The sequence below is a fragment of the Tachypleus tridentatus genome, chromosome 5, assembly GCF_004210375.1.
Source record: "Tachypleus tridentatus isolate NWPU-2018 chromosome 5, ASM421037v1, whole genome shotgun sequence".
Classification (NCBI taxonomy): domain Eukaryota; kingdom Metazoa; phylum Arthropoda; class Merostomata; order Xiphosura; family Limulidae; genus Tachypleus; species Tachypleus tridentatus.
Window position 1 is genome coordinate 9,142,660 of NC_134829.1, and position 18,057 is coordinate 9,160,716.

Below are 18,057 nucleotides of genomic sequence, written 5' to 3' on the forward strand. Positions count from 1 at the left end.
TCTTAAAAGTGATTAGTTTTTGGAGAGTTATGTATCTTGGTAAGCATCCCACCAAAGAATGAGAGTTTATTTTTTCCTTTTTACATTTAGATTATATTATGGAATCTTGTTTGTTCAACTGGGCCATAAATTCTTGAGTCAAGTCCATAGAGTGTCACCTCATTCCAATGTAACAACAACTTATCCAGTTAAAATATAGCAGCACCAAATGGCTATTTTGAGAGTGTTAACTTTGAAATGCTCCAAGTAGAAGTTAATGAATACTGATGATAGGGGTGAACTCACAGCTAGGCCTTCTTGTTCTTGGTAGTATTTATCTTCAAATTGGAAGTAGCTTGTGTGCAACACAGAAGACTGCACATTTTTGTTATTGTGGAAACTGACTCTTCAGTGCTTTCCTTTGTATTTCAGTCATTTTCAAGTTGTTTGTAGTTTGCCAGAGTTGGTATGTTAGCAATGAAGTTGGGCACAAACTTGTTTGTGTCATATGAGGTTAAAAAATGGTTACTTTCTTTAACATATGAGGGTGTTTTACCTGTTCATAGTAATATTATATATATACACACACACCACATATCTAGCTCAGAGGTGGCATGGAGAATCTCTGCAATCAGCTATGACTAGAGAGGGTAGAATTGTTCATGAAGTTTAGGTTATTCACAGTATGTGGATTGGTGCTGTGGTGTGCTGTTGTTTGATTCTGTTCCAATTGCTTTTTGATGTTTCTTAAGTAGATGACTAATTCACAGTTCTGTGTTAGAAAGTGAGTTAGACCTGGTCTTCATGTAGTGACTGTCTTCAACTAAAGTTTAAGTGTATTTTCTTCTTGTCCACGTCCACAATTACAGTAGCATTCTTTTTGTTTGCTGGTAGAATTACCATAGTGTTATCTTTTTTGTTATGTTTCTGAAAACAGTTTTTTCTGAAAGAGTGGTATTACAGAGGGGGGGTCAGTACATTTCATGGCTTTTTGAATTGCTGTCTTTATTCTTAATTCCCCTGGTAGTCTTTAATTTGTGTATTTTTCTGGCTGTAACTATATCTAAGGCAAGTAGTTTGTTATGTGTTAGGGAAAGTTTAGGCCTTTTCTTTGTACACTTTATTCAGATATTATTAATGGTCAATTATTTAAATTAAAAATGCTATGATTAAGTGTGCCAATAATATTAAAAAGCTTCTTGTTTTGAGAATCAATGAATGAATTTAGTTATTTATGTGAATTTCTTCAGTAAATGCTAGTGACACAGTGGCCATCACAGCAGTGGCAACATTGGCCACATTATCCTTTCATATTTGCTTCTCAATGTGCACGTTTTCTATCACAAATTGTGATGACATACCACTTATTTCAGAGTCTAAGCTATCACTCAAATATATGTAGTATGCACACGAGGGGAGGGCGTAATCACTTAGCATACCTATGCACTTTAGGACAAGATAAGTATGAGAGTTTTTAAGGAAATATGCACTGGTATTGATTCTTTAACATGAAATGAAATCTTATTCATGAGAGAAACCATTGATTCTTTACTATTTAATTGTCTATTTCAATGTAGGGGTCACATCTCACTATACTGGCAATGCTGTTTCTTGTAGATGCTTTTATCAGTTATATTTTCTATTTTTAGCAATTTTTTTACTTGTCCTCCACTGAACACAAATTTAATGTTGTACAGCTCAGATCAACTTTTGAATGAAAAAAACAAAACAACCTATTTTCAACCATTTTTTTAAATAAGAAAATTATTTTGCCTTTTTCTTGTTATTAAAACAAAACATTGTTTATGTATCATTGTACACAAAAGAGAAAGGGATACTAGAATCCTCATTTTATTGTTTATATAGCATATGGATGGCATCTAACATGCAATCTCCTTCTACTGCTGGTGCCATGCAACTAATTCCATAAGCTAATCACTTTAAGATTAAACTGCCAGTAAGAACACCTTTCCATGTCCAGAATCATCCTCTGAACCAATTCTAATAGGTACTATGCTTTTGTCAACAAACTGGAGATAAGTAATGACCAACGTGAACCGTACCTCAGTACAGCTTTAGTGCAAAATCCTAAAGCTGTACTGCATGGCTTAATAAATCAAAATGAAGTTTTTGCTTAAATTTTTTAAGGAAATATAAGACAATATAAAGTAACCTTTTCAACGAACCTGGCTCTCTTTACCTTGAATTCAGCAAGCATTGTGTTCTTGTATTTCCCATCTCCATACAGCTTTAGGGAGTGGTCTCTTAGTTTTGCCAGTGCTAGACTAGAATTTCTCAACTTGGCATTGCAAATCATGCATTGAGGACGCTGACTCCCATTATGTTCTGTTATACATGTGAATCCACATTGTACGTATTCGTCTGACCACTTTCTGTTTTTTTGCTCGACATAGTTAGTATGAAGGGATTGAAAGATTAGGAAAAAAACCACAAATGATGCACGATTACTACAGTCACAAGTCAACTGCTAAGTGCACAAAGTTCCCTGCAGCACAGATATCAAGGCCAAGTGATGTGATGTGATCAGCCACAGCCAATGATGGCCAACTGGAGCCTGACATCATGAATCATATGAGTGGGGTGATCGGAATGGACACACACAGTGTGTGTGTCTTGATCTCCGCTGAACCCCTGAGACTGACTCACCAAACCCCTGAGGTTTGATTGAACCCAGGTTAAGAACCACTGCCCTAGGTGAATTGGCATGGAATGACCTATTAGCAAGTTCATAAGACCTCTTTTCACTCTTTCCAGAGCTATGACTGTACTTTTAAACATGTTTTTGTCAGCTGTACTGTTAATGTTGTAATTTATTTGTTAACTAGAGGAAGCTGTGGTATCTTAGAATTTACCGTTTACACACTCCTATAACTCTCTAGCACAAGGTTTAGTTACATAAATGGGTCAGTGAAGTCCTAAATTGGTAAAGTTAGTTGAGTTTTAAGTTAGGTGTGAAGTTACTTTTTAACAGTTAAAATCTTAAATTGATTGTTTAATTAAATTTGTGAACTTTTATGACAAAAACCCCACAATATTACTTAAAGGTTGCAATTTCTCATAAATGGATGGATAATGTTTTTTCATCATTCTCCAATATTATTTTCTTCTATACTTATAAAGTGTTAACTACAGAGCCCAACTATTTTACATATCAGGATTGAATTTGGGAATATAGCTCTTCTGACAGAAAGTATAATAAAGATTCTTATTCCACAGTACAGTGATAATGAATGTTATATCCCTGGCTCATGAAATACGTTGAAAGCTTCTAGTCAGTAAAATTATCTAGACATCAAACCAATGCAATGAGCTGTATACTACAATGCTGATTAAAATATTTCTGTTGTTTGTATTTGAAGGTACACCAAACCTTCAATCTTTTCATTTGAGATTATACACATCTGTTATTGACCTACAAATCTGCATGTTCATTCACTTTGGGTGTATACTGCAAAACCCAAAAATCTGTGACTATCAGGCCTTTGGAATTCTTGGTGGTCACAACAAGTAAGTGGATTGATTTTACATTAGTCCCTGTATTATTGTTAGAGATTTAACATAATCTGTAAACTTACATCTACAATGAATTACTAAGTGGGAAAATCTATAAAGAAGTATTAACGAAGAAATAGTGATTTCTTCTTGTAATGTAGACTGATTTTTTTTCATAATTTAAAAAACATGCAAAGAAAAACAATGTTACAATACACATGTATACTGAGGTCTCTCTTGAAAGATGTATATTATACATTTTCAATTAATAAAGTTTCTTCAGGTAAACATTTAAATAAAAGGAAAATATAGATAACCTCTAATAATATGATTAACAAGTGTAACTTGGTCTTGGAAGTGTAATGTGCTAATTTTGTGTCATTTTACCATTAGTCTTTCCTTATATCCATCTGGTTCTTGTGCTAAGAAGCATAATAACTGTATGTTAAAATTAATTAAAGTTTTATGAAAAACTTGTCATGACCAATTCTGTATTTGCTACAGTTGTCCATTCCATATACATAAAATTACTCTGTCCTTGAAATTGAGTACAGGTGTCATGTTCATAACCTAGGTTCATGATACAAGTAGTACATTATTCTACTGATTTGAGCTAAAAATAAACTGCTTTGTAGTTCAACTGATCAGAAATGTATAACATTTATTTCACTGTTTTTCAACTTGAAGAAAATGTCATATCTTGCAATCATTTATATTGTATCGTTTATGCTACAGAATCCACCGAAAATTTTTTTTTTCATTTTCAGGTATAATAAATATAGCGATAAAACAAGTTTTATAAGACTCAAGAGTTACAATAATCAGACTTTTTTGGACAAAGCCAGATTTTTTGGCTTCTGTCACTTTTAACTCTTTGGAATGTCTAATTTTTTGTGAGATTGCATGGGTATAAATTACAAATGTTATAACTGATAGATAAATTATCATAGCTTTTGAAAAATGTTTGAGGCACTTGATCTCCAACAAGCGATATTATTATTAATATTAATTATTATAAACATACTTGTTACTCACCACTGCAAGAACTCGTCTTATTTCATTAAGAACAGATTTCACATCTCTCACCATACACAAGGCATTTGTAGAAATTACAGCGTCCACACACCCACCCTCTACCTTTGAAATGTCTTTGGGTTCTCCCTGTATGAAATGTTCTAATAATAATACAGAGTGGGTTAAGTTCTCAGCAAACAAAGCTCTGTTATGCAGATTTGGTTCTACAACGATTATGTAAGAATTATTTGGATAGAAGTTTAAATTATCACCGGTTCCTGGGGCAACTTCCAATATTCGAATTACCCCAACGTTTCTTAATTTCCAGTCTTTTGATTTAAGGTTGTGAAGAACACGAAACAAACGCTTTTTTATTTCGTACATTCCATTTGCACGAGTTCCTTTAACAGACAAGTATTTAATTGGACAACAAAACCTTTTCCTAAAGCAATGGAATTTTTTATTAAACAATGTTATAAACACAATAAATATCAAAACCCACAGATAAAAACTTTCCCACAAAAACAGAGACAATGAAGCGTCAATACTACCCATTTAGATTTTTCAGAATCAAAATCTCTAATAATTCGTGTTTTAGCGATACTTAAACTTCCACGTGACTAACAATCCACAATGTTTACTTTATCAGTAATATCTATGATTCAATAAATTTGTGCAACAGTTACCTACTGGTCGAAACTTGCAACATAAAAACTATTAAATAATTTATATATTTTGATTAAAAAAGTTCAGAAAAAAAGGTCTTTATACTCGAGATATACATATAAAATAATTTTATTTTGTAACTAGCATGTCGCCTTTGCAGTTTTATCAGAGTTAATATACTCGTACACAACTGTCTAGCCGGATTCCAGTTGGTACAATGTTATTTTCCGGCACTCTTCTAGAAAGTCTATTTGTTTTTCTATCCATGCAAGTTTGTTTGTATGCACAAGGTATACTAGTTGTTCTAGTATTATAACGTTTTTGGTTGATTGTTGGAATGTTTTGCTGCTTTTTAAAATTTTTAGTGCACACTCAAGGGATTTACAAATGCTGATAAAAAACTAAGAAAAAACGATCTTGATGCTCCAGATATATATAAAACGATTTTTTTTCATCAACGTCCGCAAAGACGAAATGTTGGGTAAAATGAAAACAATTATATATATATATATATCTAGAGTATAAAACTCCGTCTCGCATGCACTACAAATTTTGAAAAACTTACGTAATTCATAAATGTAATTAAAAAAAAAGCTGTATGAATAGCACTGGACTATAACAAATTGCTACTGGATAAAATTCAAATAATGTGGAGTAATTTGATGGTGCTGATTAAAAAATATATATAGTCATAATTTGTCCATCACTTCTAGATTTTAAGTAATTGTAATATCTCAGTATTTTATCATCACAATGTGAAACACTACACGATCGACTCAGCACAATACATTTATGATGTGAAAGTAAGTTTACTGGGAGATTCTAATAAGAGGTATACATTTTTATAACTTCAAACATTGATACAATGCCTATTGTTCCAAATATATTGTTCATATATGCTATTTTTCTTGATATAATTGCTGTATATTGCACCAATTTTGTTTTATTCCCACGCTCACCTGCTCAGTTTACTAGAATAGTCGAGCATAAAAGCAACAGAGTCAGACGCTTTTCTCCATACATATGATACTCCCAATGGGAGAGAAAAAATCCCGTTTTCAAAGGGTCTCTCCCGACCTTCCGTTTAAAATAAAAATGAGTATTTGTGCCCTTCCTTTGTACGTAACTCTTATTTTACTATAAATTTCCTCATGAATTTTATATTTCTCCATCTTATGTAATGCTGATAATAACAATCAAACATCACCGCTATTAGCGATTCCATTACTGCAAAATGTGTCATTAATCATGAGCACATCTTATACCAATATCATCGAGTTGCTTTCCAACTAGCAGTGTCTCTTCGACACTCAGTGTGATTGTGAAGAATTTCTTGAAATTTCAAGGGAAAACTTAAGCTACCAGGTGGAAAGATGCAGTATGATCTTTTTCACCAAATGAGCAAGGTGATGTTTACTCTTCCCTATTCAAATGCTGACACCGAGAAGATATTTTCCATCTTGAGATTCCAGAGATAACCCAGATGAAAAGACCATTCACAGACTTCTCAGTGTGAATATTAACCACTCTTGTGATTGTTTTGAGTACAATTCAGGAACCGATATTGTGAGGGCTGCCAAAAAGTGCTTGCACCACCTACAAAGACCAATGTACAAATACATCTTGATGGATTAATGCTATACTCGGAATTACCGATCAATGCTTATAAGATAGATGATATTGTGATATGTATGTTGACTTGATATGTGACAGATTTTATTATATTGTGATATGTATGTCGACATGTGATAGATGACAATAAATTTCATGCATTCAATTTCTTTGTTTATTTAAAAACAAGAGGAAATAAGCGTTATGTAAGACATATATGGCTAGGATTTGGCAAAATAACAGCAAAGTAAACACAAACACTTCTAAATGATTGCATTTTGTGCCGAAAACACGACGACAAAAACCTTCTGATCTGAGGTCCAATCTGCTGATGAAATCTTTGAAATCTCCTGATTTTAAACGTTAGCTCTGTCACATCTATGTCTCTCTCTCTATTAGTTGCCTCTTACTCACTCAGTTGGTCACTTCGCCTCGTTCTACACAAAGAGTCAAAACAAAATCCGATCTTCTTCCCTGCAACATACCCATCATATAAGCAAATTCTGCAAAACTTTGTTTTTCAAATATTTTAAACTCTTATACTGCAAACATTTTTTTTATATTTTTCAGAAAATTAATTAAAATGCTAGGTGCCTCCACTTCAAGTAAATCTGAAGATGAAAAAAAAACACCGCCCAAACAGTTTCTACTATAATTCTGGAAAATATATTACAGTTTCATGAAGGAAAAAACATCACACACACATCTGTGTATACATTTTGCACATTTGGTTTGATATGATGTATGCCACTTGCAGTTCCCATGATATGGTATAAGCCCAAAGATAATCTAACTGGTGTATTTGTATGACTAATATTTCTGAATATTCATGCAAAACAAACAATATATTAACTATCCAGACATTACATCTGCAATATAAACAGTAGCTCACGGGGATGGTCATTCAGTGCTACATCAGACAGTGAATTTGGAAACAGAAGAGTTATCCTCCGAATAAGACAGCGAATAATCTTAATTTTTCATCAAATAATTATTTTCCTGTAGCATTTGAACGTAAACTGCCTCATCTTGTCATACAAGAAGAAACAAATGGTCTTATTTGTGACTTGTCGCTATCAAATAGCTTGAAGAAATGTTTATCATTCGTTAATTTATTAGACCCAAGAACAAGACCTTCAATTTTCCGAAGTCTCCATCAAAGTCATGTTTCTCACTACAGCATGCAGGATACATTGTATGTCTGTACAAATGTTGATGCACTAATGAAAAGAATTAGGTATCGAACTCTATCCTCAATAATGGATACTTTTTATCAACTTATCTAGAGTTACTCTGAAATATATACTTTTGCATAATGGAAACACTAAGTCACCGATTCCTGTTGCTCATTCTGTGAACGCGAAAGAAACTTATCAAAGCATATAGATTATAGATCATTAAATGCAGTTTTCAATTATTAAAGTTATTAAATAAAAAATTGTTTACCTTCAATATATATATAAGAATATTTTGAATAAATCTATCATTACTCGAAAACCAGAGGTGATCAGTAATTTTCTACATGATTTTTAATATCAGTATCGTCAAATTGTTCAGAAACAATTGCATTTTTCTAGCAGCAGGGAAAATGTTTGTTGTTACCCAGTGTAATATACCAAAGAAACAAATGAAAAAAAATTAATATATAATTTGGCTGTTTCAACTTATTTCACTCAAGAAAAGCAACATTCCAAATTTTTTTTGCAGGTCTGATCACTTGCTCTTTTATTGTTGTAGATATTGCTTTAGATTGGCTTATTATTTACATAAATAACTGTATGATGATATTAGTACAGGTGGGGAAGGAAGCTTTTTCATTGAACTAAGAGCAAACTGTCAGTGATCTTCCAACTGTAGTAGGCTTTTTCTTTTAAATTTGGACTTATGTACAATTATTTGATCAGGGCGAATTTCAAAGCCACGTGACTGACATGATTTAATAACAATGATTCTTTTGAAAGTGTAGGAAACATGAAAAAGGAGTCAGACTAGAGTTTATTTGCTCCTGTGAGTATGTAATACTGACTCTGATGTAGTGAGACATTGTTTCATAGAGTTTGTGTTTATAAGTTAGTTCTCTTCTGTGACTTTTTGAGTTACGGCTCCCGAGTGATTCAGCGGTACATCTGAAGACATGCAAAGCTAAACATCGGGCGTCGATACCCGTGGTGGACATAGCACAAATATCTCATTATGTAGCTTTGTGCCATATAACAAAACAAACCAGAGATATGAGAAATTGTCGAATGCTGAGCATATTGTTCGAACTTTGATATTTCTTTGGAAGGCTCTTTCAAACTATCTTGTGAAACTAATTCAAAACTCAGTACATTTTAATTAGACAATATCTATAGCCACGGTTGCCGTGTCCCCCTTATTTTTTAAATCCACCACATCAATAGCCACCGTGCATCATATTCCTAGAATGATATAGGCGCGGAAGCAGTGTATCTAACTCTTATTATTCTATTCTCTCGGCAAGTCTCGCGAGAACTACATACCGGAAGTTTGAAAAGCCGGGAAAATGACAGAGGTTTTGACATGTAGATAAAAATAAACTATTTTTTATCTCTGTGGGTTTCGTTGTTACAATATATGTTAAAACAGTTGAAGTCATATCTAGTTTTGAACTGTGTAGCAACTGCTTGATAAACTTGTAACACTAAAGCATATCTGATAGAATGACAATATATTGTAGAGTAGAATTGTTAGGTTGGCACACACTATCAGCACAACAGATAATGTTAATACTTTTACAGTTTGCACGAGTAAGTTTTTTTTTTCTTTAATAAAAATAATTTGTTGTGAATGCTTTTAGAGAACAATATTCTTTCAGGTTGTTGGATGTACAAGACTGTTTGGTATTTGATTTAAATTGTCAATGTTCTATAAACATCATTGCTTCATATTTTCTTAAACTGCATCACTTTCTGTTTATTAAAATAATTATTCGAAGCACCTAGATGTCTAATGATGCCTTACTCCTCCCTCCTTAAAAAAAAAAAAATCTTTGATAAAAATTCCATCGCCAAAGCTCTTTGTTTACATCCTTCCATCTACACATTGGTCATCATTTACTATTCTTCCATTAATACTATGCCAGTTATACATCATCTATTAAAGGCTCCACTCAAGTTGATATTGATTAAGGTAACATATATGAAGTACACATCTCTTAACTATACCATTTAACTATATCCTTGATGACGAGAAAACCCACTTCTGGAGAAAATTATATATGTAAAAAACAGTTAGTATAAGTAGAGAAAGTACTATGTAGAGGAGCAAACAACGTTTCCACCTTCTTTGGTGATCGTCTGGTTCACAAAAAAAGAAAGAAGTAACTAATTGACCGATAGTTAACCACATGTTTGAAAGCGGTGGTGTAATTGAGTGTAGAAATGTAGAGAGCATGCACAGATGTTGGATTACATTTATTAATATAGGTATAAAGGTGTTCCTTTGTATTGGTTTATTTTGGGCTTGAGTTGTTGAATAAGGTAGGGTTCTTTAATTTTGCGTTTGTTTATGTTTGTTTCTTTATTTAGTATTTGGGTGTTTTCTATGGTTATGTGTGTTTATTTGATTTGCAGTGTTCGAAAATGTGTGAAGGTGACTTTTTTTGTGTTCTTTGAATCTGTTTTCCATTTTTCTACTTGTTTCTCCGATATAGAAGTCATGGCAGTTATCACATTGTATTTTATAAATAATGTTGGTGTGGTGTTTGTCAGTGTAGTTTTTACATAGTATAGACCTCAGTTTTGTGTCTGGTTTTTTGAATAAATTTGGTATTAACTGGAATGTCATTTTGTTACTAGTTTTTGCCAAATGTTGGTTATTTTTATGCTGATGTCGGGAATATATGGTATGCAACAGTAAATGCTTTCGTGATTTTTTAATTCGTGGGATATATTTACTTTTGTTAGTTGATTTTACTTTTTGTCTAGGTATATGCGTATAATGTTTTTCACGGTTTGTGGAGGAAACTTATTGATGTTGATGAAGTATTGTTTCATTTTGTCTAATTTGTCGTTAATTTTACCTGGTGAGCATAGTTTTATGGCTGTGTTTATTTGGTTTCTTAGTATGTTGAGTTTTTTGTTTTGTTTCATGTGCTGAGTCCCAAGGAATGTATAGTCCAGTATGGGTGATTTTTTTATTGGCCCGAGAGTTGGCGGTGAGTGATGATGACTAGTTGCCTTCTTTCTAGTCTTACACTCTAAATTAAGGATTGTTAGCACAGACAGCCCTTGTGTAGCTTTGCTCGAACTTCAAAACAAACCAAATCAAACCTTTGTTGGGCTTCACCTCGAGTTTGGGGACCCAAATGTTTTGACATAAGGTCAAAATAAAAAAAAAATATATATTGTTATTAATTACGAATAACTTTATTTTTAATATTATTATCTGTAGATATATCAGTTCTATAGAATAAATTTCATTTGAGTGGTCAGTACTCATAGTCTAGCTCAAGCTAGAAATTAGACTTAGTTGTATCTTTTCTCATATACCACTGATACTAGGAATCTTTGTTATTTTAGGATTACCTATAATTCATCGTATTAGTATGTTAGTTATTCGTTTAACTATACCATTTTCTTCCATACATTTATTTATTATTATATATTACTATTTATTTCATTTTCTTCATTATTATGTTTATTTTTAGGTTAAGATTTTTATTTAGTGATATCATTTGTCCTGCACTGTTTAATTAAGTTTTCACGCGCCTGTTATTTTTGGTTTAACTGTGGTTTTACTTGCAGATTAATCACTAATTAAGTTAAATATCTTATTAGCTTAAGTTTAACAAGTATCTTGTAATTTTGATCTGCCTGTATTATACATCCAGATTAATCATTAGTTTAGTAAACTATCTTGTTGTTATTCAACACATAACATGTATTACATATGTTCTTATTACCAAATTTCTTACAATTAATTTAGTTTAATATATCGTTCAAACTTCTTACTCTTACTTTCGTTTGTGTGGGCCCCTATGGGATGGGGTCCACCCCACTTGCTCTCAGTATTACTTGCTTTCCTCCGATAACAACTGAACCCATTTTAGAAGGCCCAGATTTTATCAGTTTCATACCACCTTATCATGGATTGCATTCCAGACTTCAACTGCAGAAACTACTGGGCCTAACTCAGTTTCTTTGTAAGGCATGTTTTGCAATATATACCCCTTCTCTGGATATTGTTTCTTGATGATATTTTTGTCTCCCTGGGTATTTGTAAGCCTTGCCATATGCAGGCTTTAATTCTCTCTGCTTTAGCTTCCCATTATGTAATTTTTCTTTTTGGTTTTATGTCATTTGGATCTCTGTTAATTCTATCCATTTTCCCTCTCTTACCTAGTTTTTAGTTTTGTATTACCATATATAATCTCCTACAGGAAATGTTTAACTTCTAGTTTCTTTCTTAGTTGTTCCACCTCTATTTAGGGATTACCATGATAAACCTCTCCATCTTGAGAGTTTACCATCTTCAGTTTTTCCTTTCACTTGTGTGTTCTTTCCTTATGCGATCTTCTTGGTGGAGCATTGCAGTTTGTGTACCATCCTCTGCTATTAGGGGCTTATTGTCAGATCTTTTTTTCCACCTCTCTGTTTTTTTGAGGCTCCTCCTGTACATTTACCAACACGTAGGTTATCTTGCATGCTATATCATTTTTATTGCTTTCTTGTTTCATTCTGAGATATGGTCGTCTTCATTTTTTACATGTTTTTCAATTTCCCATCCTTGGTTTTTCTATGTTTTCGTACGTAGGCTTTGATCACTTTTAGATTTACTATTTTTGCATATCTAAGTTCGTTATTTCATTGTTTTTACTTTCACACAAAGCTACATGATGGCTAGCTACATTAATCATCCCTGATTTAGCAGTGAAGACGAGAGGGAAGAAAGATAGTCATAATCACCCACCGCCAACTCTTGAGCTACTCATTTACCAATGAATTGTGGGACTCACCAAAATACATCATAACACCTCATGGCTTAAAGGGCATGTTTGATGGAACAGATATTCAAACTTGTAACCCTTGTATTGTGGATTGAGCATCCTAACAACCTGACAATGCTGGACAGCATGTCCGGGAATGCTCACAGTACAAATTATTATTTTCCATTTCTCAGAATGCTATCATAGGTTATTTCATCACGCGATTTGGTACCAGTTTCGTACCTTGCCTTTTGGATTTGTTTTAGTACTGTCTTTTATGGTGAGTTCTGTATTTTACTTGACTTTCACATTTTGGGGGAGATTTTTACTTACACCATTTTTTTTTGGAATTCTAGCTTTTGTTAGTCCCTTCTGAGTGGGGATAGTCTTAACATACTCATATACTCCTTTCACAGTCAACTCGGGTAGTTGGGCATGTTTTTCCTGTTCCATATTTTTGTACACCTCTTCATCTTGGGATCCATGTTATTTTCCTCTTAATTTCTTTCTTCCCTCTTTGTCTACATGTATTTGCAGATTATTATATACCCTACAGTGTCTTGTTTACACTTCCTCTCCCTATTGCAGGTTATTTCTCCACCCTGATACTCATCTCCAGTCTCTTGGCAAAAGTCTTATGTCCTTCATATCCTGGCACTTCTGCCAGTCCAATGTCTTTTCATTCACTCTCTTCATATTGACCGAATTTGACTAGTCATGTTACATTTCAGCTATTCAATGGTTGTGACTTCTGTCACTCAACAAAGAGATGTTCAGTCTTCTTTCCTTTGTGGTAGACAGTGGATCTCCCTTTTTAAACTCACTCACTCGACATGTCTTCGGGAAGGTTGTATTCCTGATGTTTTGCCCTTGTTACTAACTGACTTTCTGGTTTCAACACATTTTACAAGTAATCCTTTGATTTTCCAAATAGTTGATGACTCTTGTACTATGGGTACTCTCCCTTATGCAGTTTTTGAATTTTATGTAAATTGTTAGGTAATTACCACTTTTCTTTCTGGTCTCTTGTTCATCATTGCTATGTAGTATAATTTATCTCAGAAAATCTCTGGTTACTATTTACATATTACGATTTCAAATAGCCGAAACTTTTAATTTAAATTTAGAAGTTAATTGAATCTCCATATATATTAAATTTGTGATATTTACCAACAATATTGATGCACACAACGTTCTTTTATAACACAAATATATTTTAATATATAATCAACAACACAATTTATAATAATGGTTATTATAAATAAAATTATCCAAGAGTTTTACAAACTTGGAAACAATACTGAGTCTTCTATCCGGTCTGAAACTGAATCTTTTGTCAATATTCAGGGAGAGTGAATTAATTCTATATTGATACACAGGCTTACTTCTCTTGAAGGAAAGCTAGAGCTATTCTTTGCTGGCCTCATGCAGTTTACAAGCTCACTTTTCATCAGTAGCCCGGCATGGCCAGGTGGGTTAAGGCGTTCGACTCGTAATCTGAAGGTCGCGGGTTCGAATCCCCATCGCACCAAACATACTCGCCCTTTTAGCCGTGGGAGCGTTATAATGTGACGGTCAATCCCACTATTCGTTGGTAAAAGAGTAGCCCAAGAGTTGGCGGCGGATAGTGATGACTAGCTGCTTTCCATCTGGTCTTACACTGCTAAATTAGGGACGGCTAGCGCAGATAGCCCTCGGGTAGCTTTGCGCGAAATTCCAAAACAAACAAAAAATTTTCATCAGTGAAGACATGTAATATTCTCCTCGAAATACAAACGTCCAAAGTTAATTCTCCGAAATTTAACAGACTGTAATATTAGAAATCTGTGAATGTTCCTGGTCAAATATCTGTAGTTTTCCGATTAATAAGTGTTTATCACAATTATAACTTCCGAGGTTTATAGTATATTGATTGTATCAAATCAACAATATTAAAGAGTCTCTTCGCATGTTGCGATTTATAAACTTTAAGGAGAGATTCTCGAAAGTTCAATGGTATTTTGCATACACACATCGTTCATTGCTGATTCTTACGCTTGAGAATATTCTACAAATTTATTGAATAGGCAGAACTTTCGCAATACACATTAAACAACATAAGTTACATGCATTTCAAAATATATATTAAACTGAAACAAATATAGAGATTAAAATAAATATATAATATTAAATCCGTTACATTTCTTGTTTTACGTGTGATGCTTCCACTGTAAATACGAATGTTCATGGATCTCAATCTGTTCATGGATCTCAATCTGTTACCGGGCCCGGCATGGCCAAGCGCGTTAAGGCGTGCGACTCGTAATCCGAGGGTCGCGGGTTCGCATCCCCGTCGCGCCAAACATGCTCGCCCTTTCAGCCGTGGGGGCGTTATAATGTGACGGTCAATCCCACTATTCGTTGGTAAAAGAGTAGCCCAAGGGTTGGCGGTGGGTGGTGACGACTAGCTGCCTTCCCTCTAGTCTTACACTGCTAAATTAGGGACGGCTAGCACAGATAGCCCTCGAGCAGCTTTGTGCGAAATTCAAAAAACAAACAAACAATCTGTTACCGCAAAAATGTTTTCCGTACTTTGGGCCGTGGAGAAGCTATACAAAGTGACAAATAAACGCAGTCATTCATTCAAATGAAAGTAGTCCAAGAATTTAAAATGAGTGTTACTGTTGCTCTAGTGTATTCATAATTAAGGACAGCCATCAGAAGATAGTTTTTATCTAGATTTTCGGCAAAAACGTAATAAGTATCGCTGTAACGTTGTTCATGCTAGCGATAATCTCGTTTTAACATTATTGATCTTGCTGGCCATGATCTATTTTAAATTTTGAAAAAAAAATCCATCACACTGTAACAGGATAACTGTTGGATATTTTTTTTATTTAATATAAATTTCAATGCACCTTGCTAGTATAGCGGTATGTCTACAGATTTACAATACCAAAATAAGGGGTTCGATTCCCCTCGGTGGACTCAATAGATATCCCCCTGTGGCTTTGCTTTAAGAAAACACACAACACATAAACTTCAATGCCCCTAACATTTTGTTTTGCCTATTTGAAAAATATAGAGAATAACCTTCAATATTAAACAATTAAATCATCGTTTGTGAACAAAATATCTATAAGTACCAAGCAAGTAAGATCAAATTTTATATTTGTTTGTTTGTTTGTTCTAAGAATCGAAGCTACATAACAGATTATACGGTGTTTAGCGTAATGACTAATCGGATTTACCCTAAAGACCGGGCACAGTGGTATGTCTGAAGACTTAAAATGGTAGAAACCGATTTAGTTACCCGTGGTGGGCAAAACACAGATAGTTCACTGTGCAGCTTTATACTTAATAACGAATAAGCGAACTCTATGCTTTTATGAAACACAAATCCAAACTTACAGTGCTAAACTACCTGGTAATGTTATTATATTCACTAAATAACTAATACTTTTCTTGCATATAACCTTTTCCTTCTGTTTTAGGTCTTAAGCTTATATAACATTATTGATTGTCTGGAATTAAGCACAAAGCTATACAATGGTCTATCTGTGCTCTGCCCACCACGGGTATCGAAATCCGGTTTTTAGAGGTGTGAGTCCGCTGTGCCACTGGGATCATATGACATTAATCGAGACATGTATTTCAGAACAGTTGGTATAGGTATTAAAATTTTAACAAAATAAAGCAACGAACAACGTTTCGACTTTCTTTGGTCATCTTCAGGCTAACTCCTCGACATTAAGCCTAAAAAAAATCGAGAAATCGCGTGCCCATCACGTGGCGCCAAATCTTAACTCTAACCCAAACAGTATAAATTTTGAAATTAAAACAAATAATAACAATAACCCGTCACTGGTTTGTAAAAAACCCTTAAACACAACAGCAAACGAACAAGAAATAATAAGACATTGTATTTAATCTTCTATAATAAACAGCTGAGTATTAAATAAGACATTATATTTAATCTTCTATAATAAACAGCTGAGTACCTATAAAATTAGTAACATTAATACATTTTACATTACAGTTGTTGAATAAAACGTACAACCTTAATTTTGATCAATAAGGTATTCGTTCTTCTTTGCTAATTAAAATATAGTGTTTAAATCGGCCAGTATGTATATATATATTCTTTTTTCTGTAATTTATGGTACGAAGATGGAGTTACCACTTGTCCTTTACTGTAATTAACTGTCTCCTTTCTTCGTCACTCACATGCATTTGTACATTTATCTTGTTTGGCCCGGCATGGCCAGGTGGGTTAAGGTGTTCGACTCGTAATTCGAGGGTCGTCGGTTCGAATCCTCGTCGCACCAGACCTGCTTGCCCTTTCAGCCGTGGGGGCGTTATAATGTTCGGTCAATCCCACTATTCGTTGGTAAAAGAGGACCCCAAGAGTTGGCGGTTGGTGGTGATGACTAGCTGCCTTCCCTCCAGTCTTACACTGCTAAATTAGGTACGGCTAGCGCAGATAGCCCTCGTGGAGCCTTGTGCAAAATTCAAAAACAAACCAAACCAGCCTTATTATTTCGATTATAATTTTAAAAGCCTCTATAGAAACAACAGATATTAATATTCTAGTAAAATAGTGAATGTAGTATTGGGTATGTCGTAAGTTAGTTTTTAACTTACTTGAAGAGTTTTCGGTTTTTTTCCGTCCTGAAGAACTTGTCTGAGTCTTTCACTTTCCACCATTGAAATAATCCGTTATTTTACTTATGTACATTAATTGGAAAATAATTTGTGCAACTTATAGCACATTAATCATAAACTGCCGTATTGAGGCTTTGTCATTTCTCGAGTTCGCTGTTATACTTTGTCTCTATACGGTTTTCTGCGAATATTTAAGGGAGTTTTCTAACAGTAGATAATTATCATAATAGATTTCTCTACTCTCGTGAATGGTGATTTATTCTTCGAAACCTAAAGTACAAAATCAACTGCCTCAGTAAATAATGGTCGGATGTAAAAAGTCAATGCAGCAGAAAAAATGTTAAAAAACGCGTAACATTCAAATGAATGCACGTGTGTAGTTTAAAATTAAATCTCCATGAATAGACATAAAAACTTACAAATCAAGATAATTAAAAATTATTTATTTCAAAAGGAGAATAAGGATCATCAAAAAAGTGCAGAAACAAATTCAATCAAAATGCAAATATTATATTTTCAAGCATACAACTAAGGAATTTAAGAAAATGAAACAAACTAGGCTGGAAATACATCTACATTATTTTCTCAATCTACAAATCTCTATTTTGACCCCATTAAAGCTTATTAAAGACATGGAGTCAAAATAAGGATGTGTAGCTTTGGAAAATAATGTTAACGGTATA